This window comes from Oryctolagus cuniculus, chromosome 12 (genome assembly GCF_964237555.1).
Source record: "Oryctolagus cuniculus chromosome 12, mOryCun1.1, whole genome shotgun sequence".
NCBI lineage: Eukaryota > Metazoa > Chordata > Mammalia > Lagomorpha > Leporidae > Oryctolagus > Oryctolagus cuniculus.
Genome location: NC_091443.1, coordinates 113127955 through 113139924, shown reverse-complemented (window position 1 = coordinate 113139924; position 11970 = coordinate 113127955). Strand labels below are relative to the sequence as shown.

Below are 11970 nucleotides of genomic sequence, written 5' to 3'. Positions count from 1 at the left end.
CTGCAACAGGCTCCAGTGGCAGGAATTCCATTTGCTCCAGAGCTGCTGCTGCTGCTGCTGCTCCTCTCCTATCTACTCCCTCCCCTGACCACATGTAAGCACCCAGAGACACCTGGGGCAGTGTTGTGCCTGTTACCCCACTGTAAAAGGCTCAGCTTTGGTGCTAAAACTCTCTTCTAGTCCAGCAGTCATCTGGCCAAAGTTTTCTCTGACTGGCCTAATTGCTCCAGCCACATTTCAGGAGGTGAGGGTACAAAGATAAAGTACCAGTTTCTCAGTAGGCTACCACTTCTTCAGGGAAGAGGAGGGGAGTGGGGGTGCATGATAGGGAGGGACAGATATAGCAGGAGGCAGAGGGTAGCAAGAGTACAGAGGCAGTTTTGAGAATTTGGAGGAGGATCCACATAAACACACTTAGATCCAGTGCATAGGGAAGGATTGCAGTATGCCTAGAGATCCCACCGTTCCATCACCCTCCATGATTTGATTCATCCAAGACCACTTGAGATGGTAGCTGGGGTTCTAGCAATGTGACCCCTGACCTCAAACATCCTGAAGCCTTGAACTGTCCCCTCCTCAATTCTCTCTCTCTCTCTCCCATGCGCGCGTGCACACACACACACACACACTCCACTAGGTGATTCTCAGCTGCTATTACTTTCCCTGGGTCTCTCCTCTTACCACCCCATTGTGCATTGCTCCTTAGCTACTCTGGTAAAAAGTAAGCTATATATGTTTTCTTCATATGCTTGTCATTAAGGCATGTGTTACCGTGGAGAGACTAGTTAGTGGCTCTTTGTGTGCCCAGCTGTACGGCAGTTCAGATGGTACACGATCCTTGCATGATGTGAAGAGAAAAAGCTCTCCTTTGTGTGCAGCAATCACTGCAACAATGCTCAGCACCTGTTCCCAAAACCCCTCCATCCAGAACCTCCAGTAGCTACCCTCTGCATAGCCATGACCTTACCAAGTTTTTACACATTCATCAAACACTAAACTTTTGTTTTCATTTTTTAAAGGTGAATTAGCTTATTGGAAAGCCAAGAAACAAAATACCACACAATGAATTTTATCAATTTCTCTCAAACCTACAGGATTTGGTGTGGGCCAGGCGTGACTTGCAGGTATTTAGAGAATGGACCAATGGAGGAAGATCTCTATGTCACCCCAACACTGACTTTCAAAAATATTAATTAACAGCCAGCGCCGCGGCTCACTAGGCTAATCCTCTGCCTGCGGCGCCGGCACCCCGGGTTCTAGTCCCAGTTGGGGCGCCGGATTCTGTCCCGGTTGCTCCTCTTCCAGTCCAGCTCTCTGCTGTGGCCCAGGAAGGCAGTAGAGGTTGGCCCAAGTCCTTGGGCCTTGCACCCACATGGAAGACCAGGAGGAAGCACCTGGCTCCTGGCTTTGGATCGACGCAGTGCTGGCTGTGGCGGCCATTTGGGAGTGAACCAACGGAAGGAAGACCTTTCTCTCTGTCTCTCTCTCACTGTCTAACTCTGCCTGTCAAAAAATATTAACTAACAAATTAATTAAAATTTATTTTACAACAAAATATCAAGTGTACTTGGGTTACAATACTAAAATGGTCCATGACCCCTGAATGGTAGCAATGATTACATAATATAAACTGAAGGAATCAGGGCAAATTTAATCACTACATCTGATACTCTACTGAAGAAGTAGGTGAAATCATGTCATATATTGATAATCACCATGAATAGTAACATCCTGACTGAAATTAGTTTATGTGAGGCATTTAAAAACCATGTTTCTAAATAAGCTGCAATAGCTAAATATACTGCCTGGGTTAATAATGACTACATACCACAAGGCATAATATCAATTCAACTTTTGATCCTGAGTTGCCTAAAAGGAAAAAAATAAACTAAAGACTGAATTGAGGGGGCTGGAGCTGTGGCCAGGTGGGTAAAAGCCACTGCCTGCAGTGCCGGCATCCCATATGGGCACCAATTTGAGTCCTGGCTGCTTCTGATCCAGCTCTCTGCTATGGCCTGGGAGAGCAGTAGAAGATGGCCCAAGTCTTTGGGCACCTACACGTGCATGAGAGACCTGGAAGAACCTGCTGCCTCCTAGCTTCAGATCAGCACAGCTCTGGCCATTGCAGCCATCTGGGGAGTGAACCAGCTGATGGAAGATCTCTCTTTCTCTCTCTCTCTCTGCCTCTCTGTAACTCTGCCTTTCAAATAAATAAATAAATCTAAAAAAAAACTTTATTGAGAATATGTATGTTCATGTGGTTTACATATATTTGCTTATTTAATCCTGAAACTAAATTGGCTATTTAGGGACTTGTTCCCCAATTCTAAGTGAGAAATATGCAGATTATAAAGCTTTAGTAATATAAACAAACTACATGGCTAAAGTATGACATGGCTAGAATTTAAATCTAAGTGCCTCCTTCCAAAGCTTGGATTCCTAAACACATTGTTCTTCAAGGGCACACAGGAGACCTCAGTATTATCTGAAATGTTATCTTGCAGCTTATTCATATTATTCTTCCATATGGCTCATCTGTGGTACCACAAGGGCACTCCTCCTGGATGGGATCCAATTTCATGAGTCCCAACCTCTTCTCATTTTGACTGCCCACTTCTAAACACTTATTCACTTGCCTGCACAATCTCATCCACCGTTATGTGCTGATTAAGAACCTGAACCTCATGTTATCTGCCTATACTGTGGCTTCATCTGTCATAATACATGGTTCATGGTATAATTAAATACATCATTATTTAAAATACCTAAATAGGGGCCAGCACTGTGGCACAGTAGGTTAAAGCCCTGGCCTGAAGCGCCGGCATTCCATATGGGCGCCAGTTCAAGTCTCAGCTGCTTCATTTACCATCCAGCTCTCTGCTATGGCCTGGGACAGCAGTGGAAGATGGCCCAAGTGCTTGTGCCCCTACACCCGCGTGGGAGACCCAGAAGAAGCTCCTGGCTCCTGGCTTCGGATCAGCGCAGTTCCAGCCATTGCAGCCAATTGCGGAGTGAACCATCGGATGGAAGACCTCTCTCTCTCTCTCTCTCTCTCTCTCTGCCTCTCCTCTCTCTGTGTAACTCTGACTTTCAAGCAAAATAAATAAGTAAATCTTTAAAAATAAATAAAATAAAATACCTAAATAAGTATCTAGATATATGAAAGTATTACTATGGCTAGAAAATTATACTATTTTTCTATATTCCATTAATATTTCAAATATTCTTGCATTTATAATTTCATAAATCATAAATTTTCATAAACTTCATAAATTTTCATAAATTGTTGCCAGTCAACTTTGCTACACAGGTGAAAGGGTTAATTTGACAAATTACCACTGCTTGAATCACAGTATTTTCAGGTGTTCATGTATTGATTCTCTCTCTCTTTTTTTAAAGATTTATTTTATTCACTTGAAAGACATAGTTACAGAGAGAGGTAGAGCCAGAGAGAGAGGTCTTCCATTCCATTGGTTCACTCCCCAAATGACCACAACAGCCAGAGCTGTGCAGATCACAGGCCAGGAGCTTCTTCTGGGTCTCCCACGCAGGTACAGGGGCCCCAGAACTTGGGCCATTTTCTATTGCTTTTCCAGGCCATAGCAGAGAGCTGGATCAGAAGAGGAGCAGCCAGGACTTGAGCTGGCATACATATGGGATGCCAGCACTTCAGGCTGGGGCTTTAGCCTGCTATGCCACAGAGCAGACCCCCCCATTTATTGATTTTCATGTGTTACTCTTCCTCATTATTATATATAAAAGATTATATCTATCTAGATAACTTCTTTTTTGATTCTTCTTTAAAAAATTTTTTTTATTTATTTGAGAGAGTTACAGAGAGAGAGAGAGAGAGAGGTCTTCCATCCATTGGTTCACTCCCCAAACAACTGCAACAGCCAGAGCTATGTCGATCCAAAGCCAGAACCAGGAGCTTCTTCTGGGTCTCCCATGTGGATGCAAGGGCTCAAGCACCTGGGCCATCTTCTACTACTTGCCCAGGCCATATCAGAGAGTTAGATTGGAAGAGGAGCAGCCAGGATATAAACAGGTGCCCATTTGGGATGCCGATGCTGCAGAGGGAGGCTTAGCCTACTATGCCAAAGTGCTGGCCCCCCTCTTGATACTTTTACAATTTATATTTCTCTTTACCTTCTCTAAATTTGTATTACCAATTACAAATTAAATCTCCATTATCAATAACCACTCCATCACGTCTCCAGTCATCCTTATATCATGTATACTAATTAAAGATCTTTTATCTTGAAATGAAATCTCCACACTTCCAAAGCTCCTAGAGGATTTCATTCTTTCCATTCAAAACAAAACTGAAAGAACAGCTAGAATTTCCACACATACCCCATGAGTTTGGATTCTCTAATAAAATGGCCAATCTTCAGAATGATAAAATTTAGTAAGATCATTTATGAAGCCGGCGCCGCGGCTCACTAGGCTAATCCTCCGCCTTGCAGCGCCGGCACACAGGGTTCTAGTCCCGGTCGGGGCGCCGGATTCTGTCCCGGTTGCTCCTCTTCCAGGCCAGCTCTCTACTGTGGCCAGGGAGTGCAGTGGAGGATGCCCCAAGTCCTTGGGCCCTGCACCCCATGGGAGACCAGGATAAGTACCTGGCTCCTGCCATCGGATCAGCGCAGTGCGCCAGCCGCAGCGCACCGGCCGCGGCGGCCATTGGAGGGTGAACCAACAGCAAAGGAAGATCTTTCTCTCTGTCTCTCTCTCTCACTGTCCACTCTGCCTGTCAAAAAAAAAAAAAAAAGATCATTTATGACCTCACAATTAAGTCTACTGGTTGTTTCTATTTATCTTACTTGAAACAAGTTGAAAAATTGAACCATGAGCACCTATTGGGAGTATTACTTTCCAAGGCTATTTTGATATTTCAGTATCTTGTCTTTAAATTGATATAGTTATGCCTTCCCAGTGGTTTTTCAAAAAGCCCCCTCAGTCATTATTATTGGGAAAGCCCAAGATACAACCCCAGCCCTTCTCTCCTTTTACTCTACAGTGTCTTGGAACTCTCATGTATTCAATTCAGTTGATTCAATTTCTTCCTTTGTTACTTATCTCTATCATGACAATATCTAACAACTCAAGATATGCTTTATGATGTCTAATCTCTGCTTATGGTTTTTTTTTTTTTTTTTTTGGACAGGCAGACTGGACAGTGAGAGAGAGAGAGACAGAGAGAAAGATCTTCCTTTGCCGTTGGTTCACCCTCCAATGGCCGCCACGGCCGGCGCACCACGCTGATCCGATGGCATGAGCCAGGTACTTACCCTGGTCTCCCATGGGGTGCAGGGTCCAAGCACTTGGGCCATCCTCCACTGCCCTCCCTGGCCACAGCAGAGAGCTGGCCTGGAAGAGGGGCAACCGGGACAGAATTCGGTGCCCCAACCAGGACTAGAACCTGGTGTGCCGGCGCTGCAAGGCGGAGGATTAGCCTAGTGAGCCACGGTGCCGGCCTCTGCTTATGTTTTATAATGTATCACTAATACTTAAGTATTAGAGGTCTGAAAGGAAGTACAAGGCACTTCATTAAAGTTCATGGGGAATATCAGTAAAAGGTAATCTCATTATAGGGCCACAAAGTTTTAAAATCCATGCACAGATTTTTTTTTATAACAGGCATTTAACATAAACTTTTTGAAGATCCCTTATAGATATGGATTGCAAAATCTTTTACACTAAAAAAAACTTATCATTTCACTTCACTTTACACAGACTTTTTGAAGTATCTTTCTATAACTCAAACCAAAGACATGAAATTCTTTCCCAAATAAAAATGCCATAGTTAGTAGTCTCCAATCCTTGACAGTAGCTACACTAGATATTTAGGGATTCATCTGTGACATGATGTCTCAGAACCATACAGATACAATCAAGGGTTGCTGTTAGGCTCCACTGTGGCTGATCTCATAGTAGTGATCTGGCCCAAACGCGGGACTACAAAGTGCCGATGCATTCATTATATTCTCTCATGCTGTACATCTTCCCCTCTCTGAAATTGTGTCAGGATTTCACCTCCCAATCACAAATCTCTGAAAACACGGCAACATGATTTAATCTCTATCCAGGATCTTTACCCCTTGCCAACATGCATTTTTGTAAAATAAATTTATTAAAATATGATTTGAGGGGGCAGCACTGTGGCATAACAGGTAAAGCCAGCACGTGCAGTGCCGGCATCCCATATAGGCACCAGTTTGAGTCCTGGCTGCTCCCCTTCCAACTCAGTTCTCTGCTATGGCCTGGGAAAGCAGTAGAAGATGGCCCAAGTCCTTAAGCCCCTGCACCCATATGGGAGATGCAGAAGAAGCTCCTGGCTCCCAGCTTCAGATTGGCGCAGCTCTGGCCATTGCAGCCACTTGGGGAGTGAACCAGCAGATGGAAGACCTCTCTCTCTGCCTCTCCTTCTCTCTCTGTGTAACTCTGACTTTCAATAAATAAATTAATCTTTAAAAAAATATGATGTGAAATTGTAAAGCAGATTCAATCTGAGAAGGTGCAAGAAAAGGAGAGCTCTGTGCTGCTATTCAAGGGAAACATCCAGGAAAAATCACTCAAGGCCTCTCTCACGGCCTTCAAGGCTGCAGTCAGAGCAGCCTTTCCTGTGAATGAGGCCCGAAGTCATCCAAAAGGTGTAGCCAAAGGGTCACAGTTATCTCCAATGGTTGCAACTAAGGGAGGGAGGGAACTCTGGTCTTCAAGGTGGACACTACAGAGACAATACTGGGTAGAAAACATGCATGCATATCATGCAAGCCAACCAAGGTGCTTTATGTGCCATTCACCAGCCACTTGCACAAAATGCAGGACACTCAGAACACTGTTTACTGATTCCTAGTTGGCCTCTCACTGGACCTCTGCCTGAACTGTTGAAAACTGACAGGAAGATATTTAATGTCATAATTCCAGCAGTCTGAAGGGAGATGGAGGGCAGTAAGTATCTGTGTCTTGAGAACATTAAATGGAGACAAAAAAAGAAAAAAATAAAAGTACAGTGCCAGTATTGAAAGGTCAGGCCAGGGTGGCAGGGTGGGCATTGGGCGGCTGGCGCCGCGGCTCACTAGGCTAATCCTCCACCTTGTGGCGCCGGCACACCGGGTTCTAGTCCCGGTCGGGGCGCCGGATTCTGTCCCGGTTGCCCCTCTTCCAGGCCAGCTCTCTGCTGTGGCCAGGGAGGGCAGTGGAGGATGGCCCAAGTGCTTGGGCCCTGCACCCCATGGGAGACCAGGAGAAGCACCTGGCTCCTGCCTTCGGATCAGTGTGGTGCACCGGCTGCAGCACGCTGGCCGCGGCGGCCATTGGAGGGTGAACCAACGGCAAAGGAAGACCTTTCTCTCTGTCTGTCTCTCCTCTCACTGTCCACTCTGCCTGCCAAAAAAAAAAAAAAAAGTCAGGCCAGGGTGGCAGGGTGGGCATTTGGCACAGTAACTGACAGCACACCGAAATGCCTGGATTTCAGTTCCAGCTCTGCCATTCCCAATTCCAGCTCCTAGCTGCTACACACCATGGGGAGCAGAAATGATGGCCCAAATATCTGGGTCCTTGCTACTCATGTGGGAGACCAAGATTTAGTTCCCAGCTCCTCGCTTCAACCTGGCCCAGTTCTGGCTGCTGTGGGCATTAGGGAGTAAGCCAACAGACTGGATATCTATGTCTATCTCATTCTGTGCCTCTCTGCTTCTACACTAAATAATTAATAAAGCTAAGTTTTTTTTAAAGTATATGATGTTTCTTTATAACAGCAACAATTAGAATTTAAGTATCTAAAAATTCCACTTTCAATACCATTTTAAAATAAAAGTTACAAATCAAGCAAAATATTACCAGAATATACGGACAATGAAATGGTGTGGAAAGAAAAATATTTTGAAAGGAAGAAATACAGAGAGAGAGAGAGACAGAGAGACAGAGAGACAGAGAGAGAAAGAGAGAAAGAGAGAGAGAGAGAGATTCCATCCTTTGGTTCACTACCCAAATGGCCACAATGGCTGGGGCTGGGTCAGGTCAAACCCAGGAGCCGGGAGCTTCTTCCAGGTCTCCCAACTGGGTGTAGGGACCCAAGCACTTGGACCATCTTCCACTGCTTTCCCAGGTGCGTTACCAAGGAACTAGATCAAAAGTAGAGCAGCTGGGACTCGAACAGGTGCCCGTATGGAATGCCAGCACTGCAGGCAGAGGTTGAAGCTTCTTGGCCACAGCACCAGCCCCTGGGAAGAAACTGGGCCCTGCACCTTCATGGGAGACCGGGAGGAAGCACCTGGCTCCTGGCTTTGGATCGGCACAGCGGGCCAGCCATGGCGACTGTTTCGGGGGTGAACCAATGGAGGGAGGTCCTTTCTCTCTGTCTCTCTCACTGTCTAACTCTGCCTGTCAAAAACAAGAACAAAAACAAAAACAAAAACACCTGCATATGGAGGTCCCTTTTAGTGAAAGCTCAGGCTAGCTGACCACTTTCATGAAGGATGCAAAATCTATCCAGTCAGCCCCCAGACCACCACTTGTGCATGATTTCAGATCATCCTCAAACAAAGAGTCAGCAGAAGTAAAACTAGGCTCAGTAAAGGGCAAGATGATCACAATGCCACTAATGGAAAATAGTGCCTTAGCCAAAAGGAGCCCATCATTCTGCCTCATCCCTGAGAAAAACTCCAAAATGCTTCATAGGACTGAATCATGTTCAGGACTGGATGTCTGCCCCAGCAAAAAAGTCCCACCAGCCAGACAATTCTGCCCCAGGGAGGTGACCACAGAGCGCAACACTAACATCCTGGAGGACCGTTCTTTCACAGAGTTCATGGGGGTGTCAGACAGAAAAGACTTTCTTTGATGGTATGACAGATTCTTTGATGGTATGACAGATTCTTCTGCTAGCGAGCTTTTGAACTGGTTTCAGGTTTCCCCTGAAACCTATCAAATAAAAGAGGTAGTGAGTGTGTCCCAGATGGGCCACACAACACCAGCTAGCTGCATTCGAGTTAGAGAATGATCCGGAAGACACAACTGCATGGTGAAAGGTGCAAGCATGTCCTTCTCCACAGGCCAAACTTGGTGTCTGCCTGGGCACCTTGGGGAAGCACCAGCCCTACCTTTCAAACACGCTGCAGCCCAGCCCAACTTCAAACAGGCCCCAGCCGAGAAGCTGTGCACATATATTAAACTAGGAAACTTCTACATAGCAAAAGAAACAACAATGAAGAGACAACTGGCAGGATGGGGAATATGTGAAAATTATGCACCTGACAAAAAGATTCATATCCAGAATATACAAGAGTTCAAAAAACTCAAGAGAAAAAAAAAACATAAACCAGAGCTGGCATTGTGGTGGGTCAGGTTAAGCCGCCACTTCCAATTCCAGCATCCCGTACCTGAGTGCCGATTCCAGTCCAGGCTACACTGCTTCTGATCCAGCTTCCTGCTAATGATCCTGGGAAGGCAGCAGAGGTGGGTCCCTGACACCCATGTGGCAAACCAGATAGAGTTCCAAGCTCTGGATTCAGCCTGGCACAGACCTGGCTGTCACAGCCATTTGGGGAATGAATCTCTCTCTCTCTCTCTCTCTATTTGGGGAATGAATTTCTCTCTCTCTCTCTCTTTCTCTCTCTGTCTCTTTCTCTCTCTCCTTCCCTCCCTCCCTCCTCCTGTCACTATTCTTTTCAAATAAATAAATAAATGAAGAAATGTATCCTTTAAAATAAAACAAGCCAGTTAAGAAATAGGCAAAGATCTGAATAGGCATTTTTCACAAAGATAACACATGACCGACCAACAAATACATGAAAATATGATCAATAACATTAGTAATCAAGGAAGTGCAACTCAAAACCACAAAGAGATATCAGCTCACTAAAGTTAGAAAAGTTATTATTAAGCAAATGTTGGCAAAGGTTTTTTAGTCACTGTAGGTAGAGAGGCATAGTAGGACAGCCATTATAGAAAACATTATGAAAGGCCTTCTAAAAACTAAAAATAACTGGAACTAGAAACCATTATACTTAGTGAAATAAGCCATTCACAAAAAGACAAATACCATATGCTTTCCCTGATCTGTATGCAACAGAGTACAAGAAATGTAATTCATATAAGTGAAACTGACATTAGGGATTTGATGATTGTTTACAGCCCTTGTCTCCACTGTTGAGGAGCAGTGTTTTTTTTTTCTTACTACTTGTTGAACTCTTTATTTAGTATACAGTTAATCTTGTGAGTATAAAATAAACTAAAAGTAGATCATTGTAAAAATTAAAAGAATAAGAAAAAAAGGTGGAGGGAGAGTGGGTGTGTGGCTGGGAGGGAAGGGGGAGGGTGGAAAGGATCACTCTGCTCCTAAATCTGTATATATGAAATATAAGAAATTTGTTCTCCTTTAAAAAAATAGGGGCTGATGCTGTGGTGCAGTGGGTTAATGCCCTGACCTGAAGCACCAGCATCCCATAGGGGTGCCAGTTCGAGACTCGGCTGCTCCACTTCTGATCCAGCTCTCTACTATGGCCTGAGAAAGCAGTAGAAGATGGCCCAAGTCCTTGGGCCTCTGCACCCATGTGGGAGACCCAGAAGAAGCTCCTGGATCCTGGCTTCCGATCGGCACAGCTCTGGCTGTTGCAGTCAATTGAGGAGTGAACCATCGGATGGAAGACCTCTCTCTCTCTTCCTCTCCTCTCTCTGTGTAACTCTAACTTTCAAATAAATAAATAAATAAATCTTAAAAAGAATAAAAATAAAGAAAAATAAAACTAAAAACAGATCTACCATATGACCTAGTTACCTCACTCCTGAGGATATAGCCTGAGAAAATGAAGTCAGCATGTTAAAGAGACACCCACACTTCTATTTCTAATGCAACAATATTCATAAAAGCTAGGACATGAAATCAATCTAAGTGTCCATCAGTGATTGTGGCATATATCAATGGGGTATTAGTCAAGCATAAAAAAGGATGAAATCCTGACATTTGCAACAAAATTGATAGAACTCAAGATCATTATGTTAAGTGAAATAAAGGCAAATAACATGTGTTCTCTTTCATACCTAGAAAAGCATTTCTTTTTTTAACGTTGATCTAAGAATAATGATTTCTACTAACTGGGAGTGGTTGGGGGAGGGAAATAGAGAGAGGGTAAATAACAGGCACCAAAATACAATTAAAAGGAATAAGTTCTACTGTTCCACAGCACAGTGAGGATGATTACAGTTTACAACATATTGTATACTGCATAAAGACCTGGACGTGAGGAGCTGGTAGGCTCCAAATGCAAAGGAAAGAAAAAGGTAATGGAAAGGCTAGTTGCCTGTTTTTCTAAAAAAAAAAAAAAAAAGATGTATTTTATTTGTTTGAAACAGAGAAATGGAGTGAAAGTGAGAGACACAGAGAGAAACAGATCTACCATCTGCTGGTTTCCTCCACAAACACCCATAATGGCCAGTGCTGGGCCAGGCAAAACCCAGGAGCCTAGGTCGCTCGTATGATTAGCAAGGGCCCAAGTACTTGGGCCATTACTCTTTGCTGTCCCAGGCACATCAGCAGGGAGCTGTATTGGAAACAGAGCAGCCAGACCTTGAACCTGCACTCCAGTACAGGATGCTAGTGTTAACAACCATAACTTAACTCAATGTACGGTAACACCAGCCCCAAATGCCTGGCTCCATGGGTTTATATTGTGTATATGTGTCAAAATACTGCAGTATATTGGATAAAAATGTACACATGACAGATTAATCAAAAATTTAAATAATTTACATTAAAAACATACCCTATTATAACAGATTTAATAAAGTTGCTATGGGGATTATCTGGTATACTATTTGTAAAGTACTTAGAACAGGTGCTCGCTTCGGCAGCACATATACTAAAATTGGAACGATACAGAGAAGATTAGCATGGCCCCTGCGCAAGGATGACACGCAAATTCGTGAAGCGTTCCATATAAAAAAAAAAAAAAAAAAAAAAAGAAC

The 11970-nt window shown here is 44.1% G+C and overlaps 1 non-coding gene across 1 annotated transcript; it reads left to right on the top strand.

Annotated features, from left to right (window-relative positions):
- The first annotated feature begins 11840 nt into the window (after nucleotides 1–11840).
- LOC127485655 (U6 spliceosomal RNA) lies at nucleotides 11841–11947 on the top strand. Its single transcript, XR_007912601.2, has one exon. It is a non-coding gene; the product is annotated as a U6 spliceosomal RNA (small nuclear RNA).
- The last annotated feature ends 23 nt before the right edge of the window (nucleotides 11948–11970 follow it).